This window comes from Acomys minous (genome assembly GCF_964271855.1).
Source record: "Acomys minous genome assembly, chromosome: 19".
NCBI lineage: Eukaryota > Metazoa > Chordata > Mammalia > Rodentia > Muridae > Acomys > Acomys minous.
Window position 1 is genome coordinate 56103923 of NC_140499.1, and position 23652 is coordinate 56127574.

The window sequence follows — 23652 nt, forward strand, 5'->3', positions numbered from 1 at the left end:
TATCACCAAGAAAATAAAATGGAGCAGATTCTCAGATTGTGTGTCCTATAGGATGGGGAAAGTAACTAGTGTCGGGATGAAATACTAGACAGATGTTTTAAAAGACAAGGGCAGGTTGAGCTCCAGGAAAGAGAAAAGGCTGTACCAGAAAAGAAGTGTAATCATAAGGAGGTAGGAATGGGATGAGCGATGTAAGCATCCACTGTGGATTTAGCAAATAGCCGAACACTGGAGAGATGGCTGATGGGAGATGACTACACATAGCGGGAATTAAGTTCCCAGCTTCTATAACTACACCAAGAATCACCAGAAGAAGTGACAATATCCTGCTGCCATTAAGAAATATAGAACAGGATGAGAAATAACAGTGGGTACCTCTGGGGTCTATGACTTGGTGTGGGAAAGAAAAGAACTGTGATTTTGTTTTAAGTTTTTCCTAATATTTGGCTTTTACAACTTTGTACACACAGTGCTTTGGGCAACATGTTTAAAAGGAAAAAGCAAAGCAGAAAACCAGAATTTTTTTTTTGGAAGCTCCGAGGTTTAATGTGGATTGAAAAAAATCAATGTAATATTAAAATATAGAAAGGAGGAACATGTGAGAATTCAAACATGGTCCTTTACCAGTTGGCATCTTTATGCCAGGTCAGACATCAGGCCACACCCAAACAATGCTCTTGAAAGATGGGAAGGGATGTTTACTGGGCAACACTGTCACGGAAGGTCGACGGAAAATATTGTGGCTGGCCCTCCCCACGATCCAGGGAAATGGAGCGAGCTGTATTCTAGATAAAGTAGGAGTCTCTTAAAGTTGAACAACTTCCTGGCAAGCCCTTGTTTTAACATCTAGTGCGAGAGTCCAAAGGACAGGGCAGGTCCAGTCTGATCCTTGTACAACTCAGCGAGGCTCAGCATGCTCAAGTAGCTGGACCTCATTCAATTAGAGGTTGGAAGAGCTCCACTGCAGCTGTGCCTCCTTCTAAAGATCTCTCTATAGCCTGAGCCTTTGCAGAGTGCAAACTATGTTTGGACCCTCAGCACTAACCTTGTGTGGCATACAGGAAATGCTCACTCAGAGTACATCAGCTGACATAACAGAGGACTCAAAATAAAGTTTACTTGGTTCATCAATTGGCAGGAAGTCTAGTTCCTCAGTCCTCTCTCTCTCTCTCTCTCTCTCTCTCTCTCTCTCTCTCTCTCTCTCTCTCTCTCTCTCTCTCTCTCTCTCTAAATGCTATGCAGAAGACCTGGGTGAGGCTTGCCTGGATGCAGCCTCTCCAGATAAATGGCGCAGAAGCATTGTGATGATTCGAACACAACATGCTCCCACCCCTCCCCCCCAACCCCTCCCCCAAGCCCCTACCATGAGTGCTGTTTGGGAGCTTGTAGAACCTCTAGGAGATGAGGCTTAATGAGGAGAAATGGGTCACTGAGTGCCTTTGTAAGGTATACGCTTTCTTTCTCTCTGTTTCCTGACAGCCATGAGGTGAGAGGCACCTATCAAGTGTTTTCTGCTACTGTGATGACATTCTGCCTCATCAGAGGCCCAGGACCACAGCACCCAGAGAGCCCAGGATGAACCTGCAGAAATTATAAGCCAACAGAAGTTATTCTTCCCTTGAGGTGTCTCTGTCAGATACTTCATCATGTCAAGACGAGAGTAAGGGGTGCTGGTCCCTCCTTTAAAAACAATAAGGGACTATGCAGGTCCCTCTCATGCAACCTAAGGGGCCAGTTCATAGCTGCCCTCCAGACCTTCATCCTGAAATACCACAGCCTTTAAATAGCAGAACAATAGCCATTTTTAATCTCAAAACAAGAACAAAACAAAATTAAACCTTCAATGCAAAAAAAAATACTAGAAAGAAAGAAATAGAAAAAAAAACCTCTGTGGAAACAATTTTGGAGCCCACGGAACTTTTGAAAATGTCATTAACAAACTGTAAAATCAGGAAGATAAAAATCAAACAGCCCAAGGGAAATAACAGTGTCCCCAGCACAGGCCCCTCATCCCGAGTCACCAAGAGACCAGTTTCCATGCTCTGGCCCAGGAGGCAGGGGGGACAGAGCTGATACATGCCTTCTGCTGGCAGTGCCTTCCAAGGTGGGGATGATCCCAGAAAGGAAGGAGTGGAGCTGGACCAACTGAAAACAAAGGGGGCAAAACCAGGACACTTGTACCCTGAGAGGAGGTCCTGAGGATCCAGGGAGACCTTCAAACAGCTTTGGGAGAGTAAGCTCTGGCCCCTGGCAGGCTCCGTACCTCTTTCTCTGTTCAGCAGGCACAATAACAGATCCATCCCTGAAGTTTCTGCAGTAATACATGTAAAACATCCCCCAGGGAAAGGTCTTGTTAGGATAAACTGTTGTGGGGCACTTAGAACAAGGTAGGACGGAAAATACCGTCCAAAGATTTCCTGTACCATCGTGATGACGTTAGCTGCCTTCGCGTCTGCTCGTAATCACGACAATTCAAAGATGGTTACTACCCACAGCGCTGCTTTTACAGGACAAGGCAGAGTGAAACAGTTGATAGAGAACCGTGCCAGACACTAACTAGGCACACGGGAATGCGCCCCAGGATGTGAGCCCCCCCCCCCCCCGGTGCACGGCAAATACGTGTGAGTGTGAAGAAGCTGCAACCCTGGCACGCAGGAAACGCAGGTCGCAAGCCTGCGCGAGCCGGTTCTTCCCCCTCAGAGATGCTAGTATGAAAAACGGCCCATTCGGAGCGCAGTGTTTTACATGCGCATTTCTAGTGTTTCATTGATCCACTCTGTAATAGAAATGGAGACGGAGGAAGCCTTCCTGGGGGGATGCTTGGCAGGCCCGCCAGTGCTTGGTGCCCAGAGCTAGAATTACAAGAGCCTTTCTGTTAGTAGAGGGTTTTTTTTTTCAACACTGTTCTCAGAAAGCAGATGCGCCCCCAAAAGCAATACTCCAGAAGGCTCATGAAATTTCACTCAGAAATCCCAAGAGCTGGTGGCCAGGAACGACAAAAAGTTGTGCTTCTGAGAGCTAGATCCATGCTCTCGGGGATGAAGCCCCATACTTTGCCTTCTTTTTGCAGTATCCCTATCTCCTATGGTTTCAGGACTGTACGATGAGCAAGTTGTAATGTCTGTCTTTCCTGATCTTCAGCATCATAGGGAAAGGCCAGACTGAGTGGCTGGACAGGAGTCTAGCAGTGTGTTCCAGCCTTCTGTCCTATGGAGCCCTCAAGACCCTGCAGGGGTCCATAAGCTACCTCAGTTTACTCCTTATCCAAATTCTGGTGGTGTGGCCACTCGTCATCAGGGCAGAAACACTGGGCTTTTGATAGAGGTTTGTCTTCTCGGCCTTAGCACTGTAGTGGGAGAAGAGGGTCACCGTGCCTGGCAGATACCATGAAGGACGGTCACTTTTTGTGCCATCTGTAGGCCAATGGCCACAGGGCACATTCTGGCTTCGAGTTCAAATGACTTCCAGAACAGATTTTTCATCCCCCAGATCAGAAATGCAGAACTTATCTTGGGTACTGTCCAAGGTCATATTAGAATCCTGTACCCTGTTCTAGAATCTTCCCACGCAAGATCTTTGGACATGTAAAAGTCACTGCTACAGAGATAATGGGATAAAAGTTCAGACAACTGCTATAAATGATGATCTGGTGTTCTTATGTTATCATAAAATTCTGAAAATGAGTGTTCCTGGGTTGGCGTCTAATTTCCAGCAACTACTCTGTAGTAACTTAAGATGTTGGTAAGATGCCATGTCAGTGATCCTTGCCGGTAGTTGTTATAAGAGAAGTAAAGCGGACATTATCCCATGTTCCACAAACAAGACATTAGTTTGATTACTTATTGGGCATGCATGTACAATGTGAATACCTGTTCTACCAATAAAAGGCGTGTTACAGGGCTGAGGATATAGCACTGTTGGAAAAATGTAAGGACCTGTGTTTAATGCCTAGAACACACAGATACATAGACACATACAGAGCTATACCATATGCATACACACCACACACACACAGACACACAAAAGCCAGGTATATGCTTATAATCCCAGCATGAGGGGCAAGGGTCATGGGGTGGTAGAAGTGGTGGATTCCTTGGGCTCACTGGCCAGATTAGCCTATTTGTTGAGTTCCAGGCCAATGAGAGATCTTGTCTCAAACAAACAAACCTATGGGATAAAGATGGTACTTAAGGAATCATCCTGAGACTAACCTCTGGCCTTCCCATGCAACGCCACATGAATGTACACGCAGGAGCATCTGAACACACACGAACATGCTCACATATACACAGCCATGAAAAGAGGAGGGCCACCAATGAGGTTTTTGTTGGCATGAAATATGCACACAAATCAGTAGTGGGAAGAAAAGTGGTCCACAATACAAGATGAGTATGACAAAGTTTATAATAATATGCATATGTTGTATAGGCTGTTCATTCATCCATTCATTCTGTGTTTATGCTGTTCTAGGCACTGAGGAGTCAAGAACTACCCAGATCTTATAATCTAGAAGGCTGGAGGACAAATAAGCAAGTGAAGAATAAGCACCATCAGGAACAGTTAAGAACCAGGCTGTGCAGGACAGGACTATCATTGAATGTGTATGACAATTCTTTGGGTTGGGGGGGGGGGGGGATTTTGGGCAAAGTCCACAAGGAATGATTTGCTCCTACCCATATGGCACCAAGCCCAGAGGATGGGAGAAGCTGAAAGGTGTGGAAGGTCTGATGCCACGCTTGTGGGTGATGAAATGAGTGGTTGCTATTCATCCAAAGCTACAAGGAGAAAGACCACTAACCCAAAACATCAGGGCAGAATTCATTAAAGCAAAGCAATTAATTAAAGCAAGTTTTATATATATATATGTGTACATACATGGGCTGCCTCCCCCTAAGATGAGGTTCAAGAGAACAGCACTGAACATGGGCAAGACAAGGGTTTTTATAGCTCAGGGATGGGGGGCGGGGTTTGAATGAGAGATCTGACAGACAAATAGGCAGGGATACGGCAGCAGCATAGCAAGGTGGTCATAACAAGGCAGTCATAACAACAGGTGGTCATAACAACTTTTTTGAAATAAAGACATAGCTGCCATTTCCTGGAACAGGAAGTACAGAACCATTTATAGTTAAGGTTACAGGTGGGGCATAGGCCAGTCCTTGAGAAATGGAGGTTTAATCAAACAGGAATAAACCTAACTTGTCTTTACCATGAGATGGCTTCAAGCCTAAGATGGAGGCAGACTGGCTCATCAGTTATCAAGGGTCTTGGTCTTCTGTGAGCTCTTGGAGGATTTTAAGCAGCAAAGAGGCTTCTCTGTGGGAAATAGTCTGTGGGTAGAAGCAGAAAAGCTGGTTCAGAAGGGCTGTTATAACTGAGGCTGAGGGTGGATGGCTGAAGGTGACAGATAATTAAAATCTGGAGAAATCGAGTCAAGAGGATTACCTAACACACCAAATTGAAAATGACTCTTTTTTTTTTCCTTAACCTAAAAAAAATTTTTAAGTAACATGCCATTTATTTGGATATAAAATACTCACATAGAAACAGAATGGGGCATCCAAAGGGCCTGCAAGGAAGTGTGTGATGATGCCAGCAGCTAATGCTCACCTAAATTGTACACTCTGGGGTGGCGGCTGCTGAAACAGGTCCAGAATTATGCACTTTCACTGAACTACCTCAATAATTATGAGAGACAGGTCTCTTGTTGCATCAAGGATTGTGGCTGGTCCTTGACTAACTAGCCCAACTTTCTTTGCAATGACTCTGCATGACCTTCAGAATAAAATAAAAGGCTGTGATGAACCCGGTGAGAAAAGGTAGCATTGATAAATGTTAGTACTTAGTGTCTGGCAATTTCTCAACTTAGGTGGGTATAAGGTTGTTTCACACGTGTCCTTTAGTTCATCTGTGCTGCGGTTTTGATTCTGTTGCTGTGACAGATATATATACCTTGACAAAAGCCACGCAAGGGCAAAGGGCTGTATTTTAGCTTACAGCTCCCTGTTACAGTCTCCTCACCACTGCTGGGAAGCCAAGGAATACAAACTTGAAGCAGCGGGTCACATCACAGCCATGGTTGAGAGCAGAGGGGCAGGAATTGATAAATGCATGCTTACTCCTGTTCAGGGCCCTCTCTGTACTGCGACGGTGCAGGACCCAACCCCAGGCAATGCTACTGCCCATGGTGGTGGGCCTTCCCACCTCAGTTAATCTGATCAAGAAAAAGCCTCACAGAAGTGGCCAGCAAGCTTGGCTTTTGGTCGATCCCAGACCCAGCCAAATTGACTATCACAATCCATCCATTATTACCATTTATTTTTTTATCCTTCCAGGCCAGGTAACTTCGCATGAGAACACTCAGTAGTGTTCCAGCCACAGGGCCTTGATGACTGCACTTTAGTTGCAACCTATTATCCTCTGGGCCTTTTAAATCTCTGGGATACAAACAAAAGGGGAGGGGATATTAAAAGGGTGTGTGAAACTTGTTGCAATTTCTTTTAGAGAATTATACAAATGGGTTACTTTTTAAACTAGGATGCCTGCTAGACCTAGCCTGTTACTTAGAGCATATCCCAGATAAATAAGCGCGGCTGGAGCCCTCACACATAGCTGAAGTTCTCATTCAATAAGATATGTATGTATGTATGCATTTCTGCATACTCATATTTACTTTTTATTTTTACATTTAATTTTATATTTACATTTTATAAGTGAAAGATCTCATGTACCTTTTTTCTCTCTGGTAACTAAATATAACCACAGAAGCTGTGGCCTTGTCCAAGAGTTTCCATTTATGTACATTCACTTGATGACGTAATGAAAGCAGGGGTAATTAAGGTGCCCGGCAATGGATGACCAGGGTGACATTTGAGGCAGAAGCCTATCTAGTCACCATACTGGCATTCTCTTGACTAGAGAATGGTGGAGCTCTTCCTGCCATGGACTCCACTGATTCAAAGTGAACCCCACTGTGCCCTGGTGTTGTCTGGTATTTTCATGATGCTTAAGTGGAATGGTGCTGATCACATCTTTCTTATTTAAGATGAGAGGTCAGACCAGAATCTCTACTCATCACACATCTCTGTTAACACTTAGTAACCTCCCAGCGCTGGGATCACACGAAAGGCAGTGCCCACTCTGTTCCTATAACTCCAAACAAAATATCTATTTTTATTTTCTTTTACAAGTGTGTAGAGGAATTCTATCATAACACGAATTTTATTAAGTGGGACTGTATGTGCCTTGGATCAAATCGAGTCTTCTGAATCATGAACGCTGGAAATGGAAAGGAATTAGCCATTACATAGTCCAACTTTGCCACTTAATAGATGAGGAAAATAGATGCTCAGAGAACATAATGGACCTGCCCAAGACCACACAGGACTGAGGACCAGAATCCAGCTCCTTAGCCTAAGCACAGCATTCGTTCTGTGTACTAGATCACATCACCCGGCCAAGGCCGTAACTGATATTCTCAGCTGGCCATATGATAGTCCCAGGAGCTGCCTAAGGAGCTGACATGGCATGGATATCCATTTGCCTCACATGCACCACAGTACAAACCAGTTGTCCAGAACTAGAGGAGCCCAATTCTGCCAACAAACCTATAGGATGTGCTTCAGGCCAGGATGCATGCCAGCATTGGCCTCTGCCCTAGATTCCAATCTAGAGATTATGAAAGGGAACATGGAAGGACTAAAGCAAGAAGAGGAAAAAAGGAGGGGAGGAGCGATCAAAGCATACTCTCAGACGCGTACAAAAATAGACCAGAGGCACTTAAGAATCAAGCCTTTACCTTTCAGGAGTGCTTTTCAATAACAGCTGTTTACCAAAGCACTTCCACTATCTTCATGAATGCTTGCTTAAGTCCAAAACAGGCTCAAGTTTAGAACACGATTATTCTTACCTGACACCTTCCCTCGAACCCCGAGTGCAGTCCCTCAGCAAGTCAGCCAGTGATGTGACCCCTGCTCACACTACAACCAACTGCCAGCTCACTATAGGAACCATCTTCTAAAAATGCAGCTGGCATCCCAGGCAACTCTGTGGCAGCCGTGAGACGTATGTGATTACCTTTGAGAGCACATTTAACTGTGCCAACAGAATCTATACCAATGTGCAGGATGCCAACTGCACATAATGGCACTTTCCTGCCAGGAGCCATTTGCCAATGATCAATCATGTATTTTTAATATACACAGCAAGGTACTGTGACTATGTTGCATTTTCTGTTTTTTAAATGCTTTGCCTTCTGTTCTGATGAGGAGATTGACAGTTTCCAGGTAGCTAACCTCGGGAAAGCCTTCACCAGGGCAACGGGAAGTGAGATACTGTGTCGGTTACACGGTGATACTTCCGGATCTAGAGTGCTGCTTCTTGTGCATTTTTGAATGACAGGTATGTATTTTTCAGGTTTCCCTTAGTTGCAATGACAGAATCCCAGATGAAGCAAAGAAATTTGATGACAGACAACTGAAGTGTCAGAGGAACATCTGGCCCTTAGTTTCCCCCAAAGAACAGAGGAAACATTAGCAACTATGTTGCTTTTATCATCCTGATTTCTTGGCTCTGTCTCCCACAGGATACTGGCTCTATTCTGACCTTTTGATGAAGATGGACTTCCTCCTCCTCCTCCTCCTCCTCCTCCTCCTCCTCCTCCTCCTCCTCCTTTTCGTCCTCCTCCTCTCTCCCTCTCTCCCTCCCTCCCTCCCTCCCTCCCTCTTTCCTTCTGTCTTGGTCTCTGTCTCTGTCCCTGTCTCTGTGTGTGTGCATGTGTGTATGAGAGAGAGAAGGTATGTTCAAGTGTGTATGTTTATATGGCTGAGACAACATGGCTTCAGGCAGATCCCAGCTTATCCAATTACTGTTTAACAACCGGACCTAGAGTCAGGAGAGAACTTGGGACATAATACATTAGTACAATTCACATAACAGCAAGCTAATCCTGCTTTCAAGCCAATATGTGGCACCACAACTAACTGGTGGTTCAAAAAGGCACTGTCTCTGGCTATCCCGCGAAGGACTTTGGTTTCTTGTCCCAACAGAATGCTACGAATCACCCCAGACTCCAGAACCACACACAAGTGAGCGGAGCAGTTTCTGGAGGAAAATGAGATGCCAGTAACAGGAAAGGAGACAAGATCCTGGGCAATCCCTCAACCTATACCAGAGAAGCCCCTTCATACAGCAGATGGGAGGCAGACACCCACAAGTGGATGAAGTGCGGGGACTTCAGAGTACTCAATCCTAAATGGGACATCTTCATCAAACTCCTCTCCTCAAGGCTCAGGGAGCTATGCGGAAAAGAATGCAGAAAGACTGGAAAACCCAGAGGTGATAAGTGACTCCAAGGAAGCAGTGTCTTCCAGACCCAATGAAACTGATGCACATAGGAACTCACAGAGACTGTAGAAGGACACACAAGACCTACCTAAGTTCAAGTTAGAGAGGGGCCCTGCACTGGGACATGGGGGTCCTACCTCTAACCAAGAAGCTGTCTACAATTGATACCTACTGTCAAAGGGGGGAAATCTGTTTTCTCCAATGACGTGTCACTGAGTAAATCAACCACACTCCACGCAACCAAGGCAGTCTCCATGTGCAAGAGTAGGTGGCCAACACAAACAAACTCAAGGGTATTTTTATAGACTTTTGTTTTGTTTTTGCTTTGTTTTGGCATTTTTTTTTGTCTTATTGGTCTTTTGCCTGTTTTTGATTTTTGTTTCTGTGGAGTTTTTTGGTGTGTATTTCTTTCTTTCTTTCTTTCTTTTTTTTTTTTACTTTGCTTTTGAAAGAGAGACAAAAGAAAATTGGTTCAGTAGGGAGGTGGGGAAGATCTGAGAGGAGTGGAAAGAGGGGAAATACATATCAAAGTCTATTTATTAAAATTTGTAATTAATTAATTTTTAAAAGAACATGGGTAAACAAAAACAATAGATGTCAATGACATTCCGAAGGATTACTGAGGAGAATAGGGTTTTAAGAGAACCCAAAACACATGTGCACAAAGGGGAGAGGCATAAGTGGCAAGGAAACTGTCTTGCAAACCAGTTTTGTGCAGTGGCAGTCATGAAGCCTGCAGAGCTTACCTCAATGAAGAGTAATAAGTCCATCTAGGTGTGGACATCGGGTGGAAACGTCTGTACAGACAGTGGTAACAAGACATAAGTAACCCATGGCTGTGGCTGAGTATCTTTCCCACTTCTTCCACAATAACACAGGCCTCAGCTGTCAGCTGAGCACACAGAAGCCCATCTTGTAGCTAGAAGTAGCCATGTGCCTCAGTATGAGCCAGTGAGGGAGCATCTAAGTGTTTTAATGTGTTGTGAAAACCTTTGCTTGTTTTTTCTTTCCTTTATCATTCTTTATCCCTGCTATCTGGGATGGGCACACGCTGACCCCCTGCTCTATTCTAATTGGAGCTAAAGCAGGACACGACATCAGGACTCAGCTAAGTCATCCAGGACTCATGAGCAAAATGTGACCATTGCTATACTGCATCAACTTTCTCCTTAAAAAATGTTTCTATATTGCTTAAGCTGTTTAATGGTTGGGTCCCCTGGTGCTTAGAATCAAAACAAGTATTAACTGAGCCTAAAACAAAAATGCTATTTAAGCATGCCAGGGTCCACGAGTGGTAAATGTCAAGGGTTGAGTCTCCCAGTAACCAGACCCCATTAGATGCCCGAGCCACATTATCGCCTTGTCTCATGCACCAACTCCCAGATGCTTCAGCTCACTCATCTACAGCCGAAGGAGAAGAAAGCTAGGCATAGGTTGCGCACCACTGCACCCAAAGTCCAAAGTCTGGTGCCAGAAGCTTTTGGATTTGGGAAGATTTTATTTTTTATTTTATTTTATTTTTTTAGGAGGATTTTAGATTGGAATTTTTTTTTTACCAAGTTCAACCAGTAAACCCTATTTAAACATTCCAGCATTCAAAAGAATTCTGAAACACTTCTGATTTCAAGTATTTAGGGTAAAGGAACCTCCATCCTGTGCAGGAAATCTCTTCCCTAAGATCATTACTGCTGGGAAGTGACCGGACACAGGATCTGAGCTCCATCTTATCAACAGCTGAGACACCAAAGTTGCCCAAGTAACAGCCTTACCAATCCACTGAAAACCTTGTTAGAAGGTTCCTTAAGGAGCCTCCAGGAGGCTTGCCCTCTACAGAGGACTGGCTCGCTGTGTGACAATCTACTTTCACCCTGGGAGAGAAGGAAGCACTGTGACCCTGAACACTGACCGAAGTGGTGATTGAAGTTCAGAGCTGAAAGCCCATGGCCCTGGACACAGAGCACAAGGCGCCACCACCAGGCTGAGAGCTTTGCACGCCAGACTTGCTTCTTACAAGACTTACCTCCTGTCCCAAAGTCTGTGGGCTCTTCAGAAAACTGTGAGTTCAATGCCAGAACTTGGTCAACCATTATTATTGAGCTGACAGATTCCTGGCTCTTCTGTGCTCTTTCTCTTTTTTTCCTCTCTCGAGTGAATAAGTAGGGCCTAGTTGAGTTTATTGCAGGAACAAATGCTCTTCTGCAAAACTAATTCTTTTGAATGGCTGAAATGGAAAGTAATACCTCGCCCCACCCTTCAGAGGCCACTCGGACTTAAGCACATGAAAAACGCTAGTGTTTCTCAACCCAAGGCCTTATTTGGGATGAGGACTATGAAGAACCTTTTCTAACCGTTGTGACAGGGAAGGAATGCACAGGTCCCTCAAGAGGAGACTGCAAGCGTCATGCTGAACTGATTTATGGATCTTCCACCAGGAATAAACCTCCATGGATGTAGCCCTTACTCAATGACTATTTGATACTTTATATACTCTGTACATATTTGGAAATATTTTTAAATGGAGATTTTTAAAAACTATCTGTAGGAGAAAATGCATTCTTTTTCACCATTAACTTCTGGGCAGCTGCATTAAAAAGTACTCCTCCCACACAGAAGGCTATCCATAACTGTGAGCCAGCACACAGTTATGTGACCATCAGCAAGCCTAAGGATGGAGTACCCTGTCAGTCAGTGACTACAGTATTGAATCCAGCATTGGCTTTTTGGTGTTTGCAACAAGCACGTGGAGAAACTTCCTTAAGGATTCACTCACTTTGCCTCTCTGTGGTCTTCAGTAGACACTGAGAGCAGAACCCTGACTTCAGTGCATACACACACACACACACACACACACACACACACGAACACATGTGTGTCCTACAGGAAAGAGGACAGGCATGTGGTGGTGACCAACAACCTGGACAGAAGAAAGTTCCGAGTGTTTGGAATGTGTTTTGTAAGAGCTGATGCCATTGGTACACTGCAGCTCTCTAGGGTTGCTGTGCTAAGTTTATTTTCCAGGATGTTAGTCCATCTAGGACACATGGACACACAGAGAGGGGGGGCAGGGAGGGAGATGGAGTATCTCCCCACAAATAAGAATCAGTGTCTCCTAGCCCAAGGTGTACGTCCCCATGAAAAACTGTACCTACCAGAATAATGGGTAAGAGGGGAGGACATCCTATTGAAACTTTAGGTGTGAGAAGCCTGGGAGAAAGAGGAAATGGAAGGATCCAGTGGGTCCTGGAAAACTACAGGCGAGTCTGGGCCCTGGGGTCCTCCGCAAACTGTGGCAACAGCCAAGGAAAAAATAGGCAGTAAAAACCTTGAACCCCTACCCGGACTAGCCGATGGACATTCTCCACTGTTGAGTGGAGAAGAAGATCTAACTCTCACACAAACTCTGGTGCCCCATATTTGATCATGTCCCTTGGATGGAGATGCCTGGTGGCACTCAGAGGAAAGATAATAGGTCACCAAGGAGAGACTTGATACCGTATGAGCATATTCAGGGGGAGGAGATCCCCCTCAGACACAGACATAGGGGAGGGGAGTAGGGGGGGGAAGTGGGAGGAAGGGAGGGATGGGAGGATACATGGGATGGGCTAACAACTGAGATGTAATATGTATAAATTAATAAAAATGTATTAAAAAAAAAGTTTACAGATTAAAAAAAAAAAAAAAAGAATCAGTGTCTCGTGGGTCTACAGCAGCCTGCTCTTTATCTGCATTTATTTTCTATGGCTATGAAACCATGCCACAGACTCTGAGCTTAAAACCAACAGATATGTCCACTCTGGCAAAGCTGGAGGCCAGACACTGAAATCAAAGCGTCAGCATGCCTGTCTCCTTCTGGAGACTCTCAAGGGGATCTGCAGCATGCCTCTCACTTCAGAGCACTGCCCTCAATCTCGGTTTTTCTTGGCTCATGAATGCAGCACCCCAATCTATTGCTTCTGCACATGGCCTTCCCTTCTGAGGCACTGTGTGTCTTTTTTTTTTCCATCCCTGAAAGATGCCTCTCTACAAATTCAGGACTATTATGATCCAAGGTGGTTTAGAATGTTGGAGTGCCCTGCTCTGTCTGTCTTCTCCCCCTGAGACAAGGTCTCTTACTGAACTTGGAGCTATACTGGCAGCCAGCAAGTCCTAGCAATCCTCCTGGCTCCCTCCACCCTCGAGAGCACTGGGATTTAAAAGCATGCACACAACCACACCTGACTTCTAACTTGGGTGCTGAGGATTTGAACTCAGATCCTTGATGCTTGCAGAACAAGCTCTTATGTCATCTTTTCAGACCCTCAAGACCTTTTTTATTCCTAGAAAGGGTGTAGTGACAATTTCAGGTGCACAGGTTTTCCAAAGGGCCCATATCCACTCACTGCAGTAAAAAATGGTGTTAGGGCCACCAATTTCTGAAGTTCATAATCTTGGCTTCATTTCCACTCTCTCCTTGTGTCTCTTTTTTTTTTTAATCTTCTTTCTTTCTTGTCTCCTATAGCAGACACATCACCCTGACTGCATAACATGACCACACCCAACCCGTTACAACATTGGTTAACCAGGGGAGAGTGTACATCAGTGAAAACAAACACTGCTGGAATCTTGTTGACCTATTTTCAACTCATCTTAAGTAGTCAGAACATAGAACCACGCTGGACATTCCTCAACACAAAATTCTCACCAAGCCATAAAATAACCAAAAAAATTAATTAACTTTTAAAAACCCTAAAATACCACAAAAGCAAAAATGCAGTACAACTCAAATGTATTTACTCCAAAGAGCTTTTATTGTGCCTCTTTTATGTGACACATTCTATTAAAACGTGCCGGGGGCACAAGGATGAATCAAACAAAGTAGCCTGCTTTGTGGTTTACATTTATATAGCTCAGTATATCATTAATTCTATTGGAACGGACCACACAACATTACTATTCACAGAGCGACTTTACAGCACTGACTGTTGCTAGGCAACACTGAGGACGTAGGAGCCACTCCCTGATAGGCAGACAGATAGGGAGAGGAGTCATGGCTGGATAATAAAGATGGGGAGTTTCTAAGCTGGCTGGCTTCTTTCTCACCTTCCTGACCTACCACGAAGGTCTGCTGGCTTTTCATCCTGCCTGTGGACCATCTGACATATCCCAGGCCAGATCTTGAGCTTGTTTCTTGTGTATCTATCGGCCTCTCTTTGCCCAAATTGACCAATCCTAAACTGGGGGAAGGAGATCCCTCAAAGACCCTGAAACCCTGCCCTTGAGGAAGGACAAGGTTTCATCATCTTCCTGGTCCCCTTCTTGTGTTTGCAGAGGGGCTTCTTCTCAGCGTGTGTGTGTGTTTGTGTGTGCGTGCGTGCGTGCATGTGTGTGTGTGTGTGTGTGTGTGTGCATTTCCTTGTGCCCAGCGAAAGCCTTCTTCACTGGCTAATTTTGTCTGCTGTATCTCAGATATCCCTCACCACTACCTACTCTACTGGAGACTTTTCTTGCCTCTTAGTCCTTTGGCTAGCAGGAAAAGAAAAAGAGCCCCATGAAGACCCCTTGAGCTCAGCAAACCTGTGCCACTGCTCACATGATCAGCTGCATGTACAGCTTTTTTCTCTGTTCTATCAACTATACTCCAACACCATGAGCTCCAAATCATTTGACATCTGCCCCATTTACAACAAATTCAGCAGTTTTGTTTCTCATTGATTCTTTGTTTTGTTTTTAAGTTTTTTGTTTGTTTGTTTGTTTGTTTTTTGTTTTTTGAGACAGGGTTTCTCTGTGTTATCTTGCTTATCCTAGACTTGTTTTGTAGACCAGACTGGCCTCGAACTCACAACGATCTGCCTGCCTCTGCCTCCCAAGTGCTCTTAATAATTAAAAAATGCAGTGGTCTCCATTCTCTCACAAAGCAAACAAATATGCCAGCATTGTTCTGTGAAATCTCCTTTTGAGAATAAACTTCACTACACATGTCCTTGAAACTAGCTAAAATAGTTTGGCATGAACACCATGAGGGCCTGTTTGCTTGCTTGTTTGTTTGCTTGCTTGGTCTGTGTCCCAGAATACACTAGCCCAGGATTCTGTATATTATTATATCCTTAACTCCTAAAATGCTCTAGGAGAAAAATGTCTTGCGTTACCCAAACATTCATAAGTGGACCCCTTGTCTCTTCTTTCCAGTATGTGTTAATAAATGGCCTATAGAAAATATATTTTCCATATTTCAATTGACATTTCACTACTTAGGCTTAGCTGTTAATGCCAGACCCCAAACATCTCAGAACCAACACAATGCAATTTTTCTTTGGGAAAGTGAGAGAGATGGGGAGGGAGAGATTGAGGTCCAAGCCTACCATTATTACTATAAAGATACCATTTTAGAATTATTTTAAAATCATGTGGGACAATTTTGTTCCTTGGGAATTCTCATTTCAGACTCCTGGATAGTCTTTTGCTAACAGCAATGGGTGAGGAGCGGTATTGTAATTTTCATATTAGGAGTGGGTGACAGCAGCCAGGCACACTTATCAGCATATTAAAGTTAAGAACCACCATTTTGTGGATTATGTGATGCCAACTCTCAACCACAAACACAAAGGAAACACAGCAGGGTTCACACGGCAGGGTTCAGTTACAATGTGGTTGTCCAGATGATTAGAAAGAAAGGGCACGATGAGGCCGGAGCTGGTCTGGGGTATTCATCTAGCATGTGTGAGGTCCAGGGAGGTTAAGCCTCACCACAGAATGTAAGAAAGAAATGAAGGAAGGAGAGAAGAGGCAGCATTTCAGCATCTTAGAAAGAACTCACTAGGCTCTGAGAAGACAAACACCACACCCAGATCTATGTAACAGATATGGTGACCTACATATAGAAAGCTATCACACACCTCACAGCCCCTTGGCTTTCTCCTGGTGTCCCAGTTATGCTCATCCCCAGGCCTCTTGTCCCTGCCTCACAGTGACATTGTTGCCCCTTACCTTGCTTGGCATCCACTCTGACCCATTCCTGAACATCTTTGCCTCACTGTGTACCGAGTGCTATGTGAAGTCCTAGGAATATAGAAGTGACAAGTACATGATTTCTTGTGTTATCAAGAAGTGGTTTTCACCACCAACCGCTGAGCTTGTCTCCTTCACTATTTTCTGTCCTTCCTTCCCTCCTCTCTCCTAATCCTTTCAGCTCTTCAAACTAGTTATGTCCCTTCATGTCTCCCCTGGCTCATCTTTTGGATCCCACTCCTAAAAGAGCCTCTGGTAGCTCACCTAGCTACAAAGCAGGCCTTGAATTCTCCAAGTTATGATATGAATTCTCAGGAAGCAAACATATTCTCCCTCATTCTTCAACATCAAGGTGAGTTCATGGCTTCACAGTTCCATCTGAAAATTAACCCCTATTAGCTTCAGAAGACACATGGCTTGTCTCCTGGAGCCCAGAACATTTGACACAAGTCCAAGAGAGATCGATTCAGATCAAAGTCTGAAATTAGAAGCCATCCCTCCTAGACAGCTGAGCTGGGTTTCCTGTGTTCTGCAAAGCCTAAATGCTAACTGGCAACAAACCTTTCCGAGCTCCTGCCTCTCCCCAGAAGTTGCTGAGTAGAAGACACGAGGCCAGCGAATTGTCACCTCCCTTTTAAGTTTGGTCAACCTTTCCACAGGGCCTCAACCTGAGCCATATTTTTAGTTATCTCCGCTCTGGCCCTTCTGTCCTCTTACATCTGCCTTTTAGCATCTAAGAGGAAGAATGGGCCAAGTTTCACATAGCTGCCCAGTGTAAGTCAAGAGATCTGCAACATCCATAATGTGCATAAAGAAAAGACGTCAGGGCCATCTACATTAGCTAACAAAGTAATGCGTGAGTGACCCATGAACTTCCAGCAAAAGAATGTGCAAAGACAAAAAGAAGCTGTCCATAGTTTAGATCTTGAGTGTCCCCAAAGGCTCACCTGCTCAGTGCTTGGGCTCTATACTGTGACCCAAATTGGGAGGTGGTGGGGCTGTCAGAAGGCAGAATCCAGTGGGAAAGAGTTAGGTCAATTAGTGAAGGAGACACTGGAATCTAGACCCTGACCCCTTTCCTTCCATTTCCCAGTTGCTATGATATGAACTGGCTGCTTTGCCACCACCTCCTGCCATGTTGAACTATACCCAAAGCTATACCCAATAGGAGGTGGAGGTAAGAGAACTGGGTGTTCAAGATCATCCTTGGCTACTTACAAATTCAAGGCCACACCTGAGTCCTGGAATACTTGGGCGTGGACCTAGCTGGCCAGAATAATGCCTTTCAGTTGGCTATAGGTGAGCTCCCCATGACACTCAACCCTCAAGGTCTTAAACAGCAGGGCCGGTGTATTGTGGGCTGAAGTCTATGAAACCATGAGTCAAAACCAAAACCAAAAGGCAAACCCCTTACCCTTTTATCCTTATAATGTGATTATCTCAGTTATCTAAATATAATGAAGAAGGCCGGCTGACACAGAGATCTACTAGTTAACAGACCACATTCTAAAAATCATTGTCCAAGTTGGCTAGTTCCAGGATAGATTGTGTGCACATAATAGCAGCAAGCAGGCTAAAAGTAGGGATGATGATGATGATGATGATGATGATGATGATGATGATGATGACGACGATGACGACGATGATGCAGCACTTTGTGATTGATATGGAGATGAGTCCCTGGGATCACTCATCTGCCCAGAACTTGCCTCCAGCTGTGAGGTTGATGCTCCTCAAGCAACCTTCAGCTTCTTCAAGGTTTGTCACCAGCAACAGAACTGCTTCACTCAGGGCCACGTTTTTCCTCCAACAAGGCAGCATCAGAGGAGTGAGTCTGGTAAGGGATGGCCTGGCCACTGCAGCCTGGCCCCAGACAACACCGATGAACAGTACCCACTCCACAGCTCTCCGCTGTGTGAATTCCTGCCTTGTGAGGCCCATATCATGGTCTGAATCCTGGAGTGTTCCTTTTACAGTGCTGGTTTACAATACCCTCCTTGCCCTGGACACTCTCTCTTTCTCTCTCTCTCTCTCTCTCTCTCTCTCTCTCTCTCTCTCTCTCTCTCTCTCTCTCTCTCCCCGCTCTCTCTCAATCTCACACACACACACACTCCTGCAGAGCCCAACGTAGAGCACACGTGTCACACAGGAAGGAGAGAGGCAATGTATCTGCGAGTCAGCCTGCTTGCCTGCTCCACAGGTCAGGCTCCTGAAACATTTTGCTATCTGTCTCGCAGTAGGTAAGGGCCGCTGGTCTCTTCCCCTCTAAAGCCTCCATCTCCCTTAACATACTTAACCTTCAGGGCTGTGAACCAGGAACTAAGAAAAATCCCTCCTGCCCCTTCTATGGTCTCTTTTCATATTATTCTACCCAGATCCATTGCTGTGTGTCTCTGAGGGCTTTCTTTTAAGAGCCAGCTCAGTCAGGCCATATCAAGAAAGATCAGTCAATCGATGCATCAATCAATAAGTAAAACTGATTGCAGAGAGAATGCCTGGGCGAGTTCTCGAAACAGAATTATTTTGATTATCTCGTCTTAGCAAATGGGAGAGTAAGAATCCTTTCGGCACACTCAGGTCCACGTCCTGGATATGCTGTCTAGCGTGCTGACTTACCTAGACAGAAAGACAAAAAAAGGTCTTCATTCATCACTGAGACTCCATACCCTCTCCTGAAAACCTAAAGCAGTCAACACAATATTAATGGTGTCATTAATATTTGCCCTGAAAGCCTATCTCCTTTGCTTTTATTCTTCAGCTGTTATCAGGCCTGTAGCCAATCAACTGTCAATCCTTCTCCCTCTTCTCATAACCTCCCCGTACAAACTATTCCTCAGAGAACCTTGAAAAGTGAGCTCACCAGCTGCATTTTGAGTGCCGCTCTCAGCCTTCCCTTCACAGACTTTGGAGTTGAGGAGAGTCCCCCCCTCCACCCCAGCCTGAAATCACTGTGACAGGGTTATTTCAGAGCCCTGGTAGTTAGTTTTTCTTTCTTCAAGCCAGGTTTCTCTTTTTCAAAGTTACCCTTACACTCTCTCTATTTATTTACTTTGGCCTTGGTGGACGAGACCACGGCTAAAACTTTATGGACCTAATAAAATTCCCAACATTCTCAGACACGGGTCGTGATGTTTGTGTGCTGGGCAGAAAACAAAGACGTATTATGAAGAGTGTGGACACACTTGCTCTGAGTGAGCCTTGGGCAGGCCTGTAGAGCCAGGCTGCAGCTAACCTGTGTCACAGGCAAGGCGTGCAGACCTCACTTTCCGAACATAACCACCTCTGCCCTCTCCTCACCATGACCCTCAGTGGATAGCTTGCATCTTGGCCTCGCTTCAGAAATGTCCTCCATGTTTCTTTCCTTTCTCTTTGAACAGCTCTCTTCAGAGAATAGTTGGTGAACTTGATGGAGCAAGTTAGTTTGTCATTTCTACTCAGAAGATGCTTTCTGAAGGCAACTTCATAGTTGAAGACCTGAGAAAAGCTCTTGGGACCATGGAAATGATGTCACACTAGTGGCTGCCCAGTACATACATACACACACACACACACACACACACACACACACACACACACACACATGTACAGCCCATGTAGCTGGGAGAGTCCACATTGTTTTAGCTCACCATGGCTCTGCCAGTCAGTGCCATTGGTGTAGCACCCTGCATCTCTGTGCTGATCATTTTTTGGTCCTGTTTTCTGAGTTGGTACTCACAGCATGTCTTGTTAACTAAAACAAGGCTCCTTCCTTCTTTCCTCTTTTCCATAGCAAACTCACGTTCTCTTGCAGAAATTAAGGAAGAACAGGTCTGACCCTGGCCATGTAAGGGCCGCATCAGTTAAAGCATTCTGTAGATGACAGATGTGAAAAACATTAATGAGCAGTGTTTCTTAGTGCCCTGCAAAGCATTAGTGATTTTTATAATTTGGGTAAGAACTGCTGTTCATTAAGGAAAGCATAAATCCTCTGATGGTCAGAAGGTCGGCTGTTTCGTTATTTAAGTTTTGGAAACTCAGTGGGAATATGTTACAAGATTAATTATGCCTAGAGCAAGTAAGCACTGCTGCCAATCTTCAGATAAGATTAGGGTTGGCTTTTTTCCTCCAAAAATATTTCATTTATGTACTTTCTATCATGCATGATGTTTTAAAAACCCACTTTTGCACTAACATCTTGCCACACTTCCTGCCCCGGCATTTCCCCCCTTGCTTACGAGATCTGCACAAGTTTTCAATTTAGATTGCATTTCCAGCAGATGCTGTACCTTTCTGAGTGCCCCTTCTCCTTCATTAAAAATGATATGCAATTCATTTTTGTGTTGTGAGAGAAAATAGCCAAAATGAACATGTTCAGAAATCCTGTGTTACTGAAGGCAATGGAGAGGGGAGGGGAGGGGAAGAGAGGAGAGGAGAGGAGAGGAGAGGAGAGGAGAGGAGAGGAGAGGAGAGGAGAGGAGAGGAGAGGAGAGAGACAGGAACAGGGAGAGAGAGAGAGAGAGAGAGAGAGAGAGAGAGAGAGAGAGAGAGAGACGGGGGTGAGGGGATATGGGTAGAGTGTCTGGGAAGAGAATTAAAGAGACGAAATGTTTTGTTTGCAAATTCCAAGGGAGCCAAGGCCATCCTTCACCAGGTCCTAAAAAGGGAAGATGGATGAACAGATTATCCCACAGGAGAAGCTCAGCCAGCACTCCGTGCGCCCAGAACCATTCCATGTAGACACAGGCCTGTTTACATTTCCTGGTGCATTCCCTAGTGCTCCGGATAAACATGGGTTAAGGGGCTCACGAATCTAAAGGGGGATTTTACGGGTGCAGAAACCTGCATTTCACTGTCTTAACACAAACTGCAGCTCTTTGCAATGGACTTATAGCCCTTGAGCTAAACTCACAGTGCACCCCAAACTCCTCTTGTTCTTCGCTGAGTAGGAACCGTTCATTTGAACTATCAGTACTTCTCAGCCCTCCGCTCCCTCTTTCTCCCGAAAGGCACCACCCCAGTTCAGTTATTAACACTTTTTGGATTTATGTCTGTGTTATCTCTTTGAGATCATTTGGGGTTTCTAAGGACACTAAAATATGCAATGACCTCAGTCTCCATTTTATGAGTCCTAGATGTGTGTAGTCCAGTGGGGAGGTGGGGGTGGCGAGGAAGGAAAGTGCTTCTGAGGTCACCTGGCAGCAAGGCTGACCTTGTTAACTGTAACACAAACAGCAGGGACCACTGAGCAACATCAAAGTCTCGTGGCACTGCCGTGCAGGTACGAGACTCTGGGAGCCCATGAAACTGATGCAGAGTTGCACACAGCTTCTCAGCTCTGCTAAGCAGAGAGGCCATTTTTTTGGAAGCATCTTTTAGACCCTGACTGTCTTGTTATGCTCTCATAGGTCTTCAAAAATCGGATAATATGAGCCTTTATTCATTCTTCCTCTCCCTGAGTTTAGCAGAGCAAAAAGAGTTGACAGCCAATTAATATCTGATGCTTAGATGAGTGAGTGAGTGAGTGAGTGAGCGAGTGAGTGAGTGAGTGAGTGAGTGACAGGAAGTAGCAGGAGCAGGACTAAATAGTTGAAGGCTTTCCCAAAAGTCCTGATAGTACACTGATGACCTTGGGACTCAATGGGGAGTCAGCTTCAATCACCTGACCGTCCTTGAGAACTACACGGAACTGACTGGATCTGCCCAGCAAAGGTTGATGCACTTTCTGAATAAACAGTGCCCATCCTGGCTAAGGAAGTCAAGATGAAGAAACTGCTCCTCCAGAATGCTCCATTGGGGTCTGAGATTTTTCTGTTACATACAGGAAGCTTCACTTAGCCACTGACTCAGTCTCCCTAGCCCTTCATGCAGAATGTCACAAGCACCTGCAGTGTCGCATCATGGGGGGTGGACAATTTGTACCCAAACATTTTAGATTGCAACCTCACTCTGAGATCACCTGAACGAAATGAATCTTTTCCTTCCCCAAATACCTCCAACCAAGTCAGTCAATAACAAAAATGGATGTGTTCAGTAGTATAATTTGTCTTAAATTACAGGATCCACCCATGGTCTCTACTTGCCAGCAAAGACAAATGGTTGGTATTGGGTCAATGGTTCTCAACCTGTGGGTTGGATGACTCTTTCACAGGGGTCACCTAAGACCATCAGAAACCATAGATATTTACATTATGATTCATAACAGCAGCAATATTACAGTTATGAAGTAACAAAAAAAATAATTTTATGGTCAGGGCTTACCACAGCATGAGAAACTGCATTAAAGGGTCCCAGCATTAGGAAGGTTGAAAGCCACTGTATTTGGTACTTTCCTGAGATCCCACAGAGTTTACAAGGAGAGGCCCTACAGAATGAGAGTTGAAGACAGAAATACTAAGAGGATATTGAACTGATGAAATACCAAGAGACCTGGGGCATGAAGGGGGCCCTGCTCACCACCACGTCAGCCGAGGAAGCTGCAGTGGGGACAGTATCTGAGCATTCCTTCTTCCCTGAAACTCCTGCCAGTGACCGTCACCAACCACAGCCAGGAGACAGAACCAGAACCAGCTGCTGGAGACTCAGAGTGTACTTTCTCTTCAGCTGGCCCTGCATCAGCCATCCTGCCCACGCCATACCTCGCGTGGAAGGACTAAGCCCATGACAGCCCTCCAAGGGAGCCAAGATGGACCCTGTGAGATGTCTTGAGGTCCCAACCACATCTCTGTGGGCTTTGTCTCTCGTCACATCTAATTTCAGGGCTCAGAATTCCAAAGATTATCAAAGAGATGTTCCCCCTGCCCAGATTTCTGTGCCCCATCCAGAGACCTACCACCCCGCCTGCATGCTTGGTCTCGTAAGATCTATGTACCCTATGGTCTCTCTGGCTTCTCTCTTATGCTTCCAAGTGTCCACAAAACAGAAACAAAGGAAAGATCAGTGATTGCTCTCAAAGAAGAAAGGGAAATGTATTTTTCATAAAGGGTTTGATGGTTGGCTTGATTTGAGGAGAACTGCTCCTCGTTACTTTATCTTGAAATTCTTATGTTTAAATTGACCGTTAATGGATGGTGGAGATGGCAGCTTCGTTTACTTATATGCCACAACCAATTTACTTAATTAAAAATTAATTTGTTTTGACAAAAATGTCTAAAAGATGTATAGCAACATTTTTCCTGGTGATGCATCCTGGTGTTGCATCAAGGCATCTTGCTGATCCCACTGAATCAAAGCAAGTGTGTAGAGATTACGGAGAGTTATTCAAATTTGCCTTCCTCCATTTGCAAGCAAACCTCAGAGCCATGATGGGGAAATGGACCTATAACATTTCAAAAGGAGAAAAGAAAA

At 44.9% G+C, this 23652-nt stretch overlaps 1 long non-coding RNA gene across 3 annotated transcripts in view; it reads right to left on the reverse strand.

Moving 5' to 3' along the window:
- Nucleotides 1-23652, reverse strand: part of LOC311590642 — a 185977-nt gene that overhangs the window by 54564 nt on the left and 107761 nt on the right. For 2 of the 3 annotated variants that reach the window (XR_014776942.1, XR_014776943.1), the window contains exon 4: nt 5210-5330. This is a non-coding gene — a long non-coding RNA (uncharacterized lncRNA). Of the gene's footprint in view, nt 1-5209; nt 5331-18536; nt 18946-23652 lie in introns of those variants that run through there. The other variant, XR_014776944.1, reaches the window with a different exon arrangement.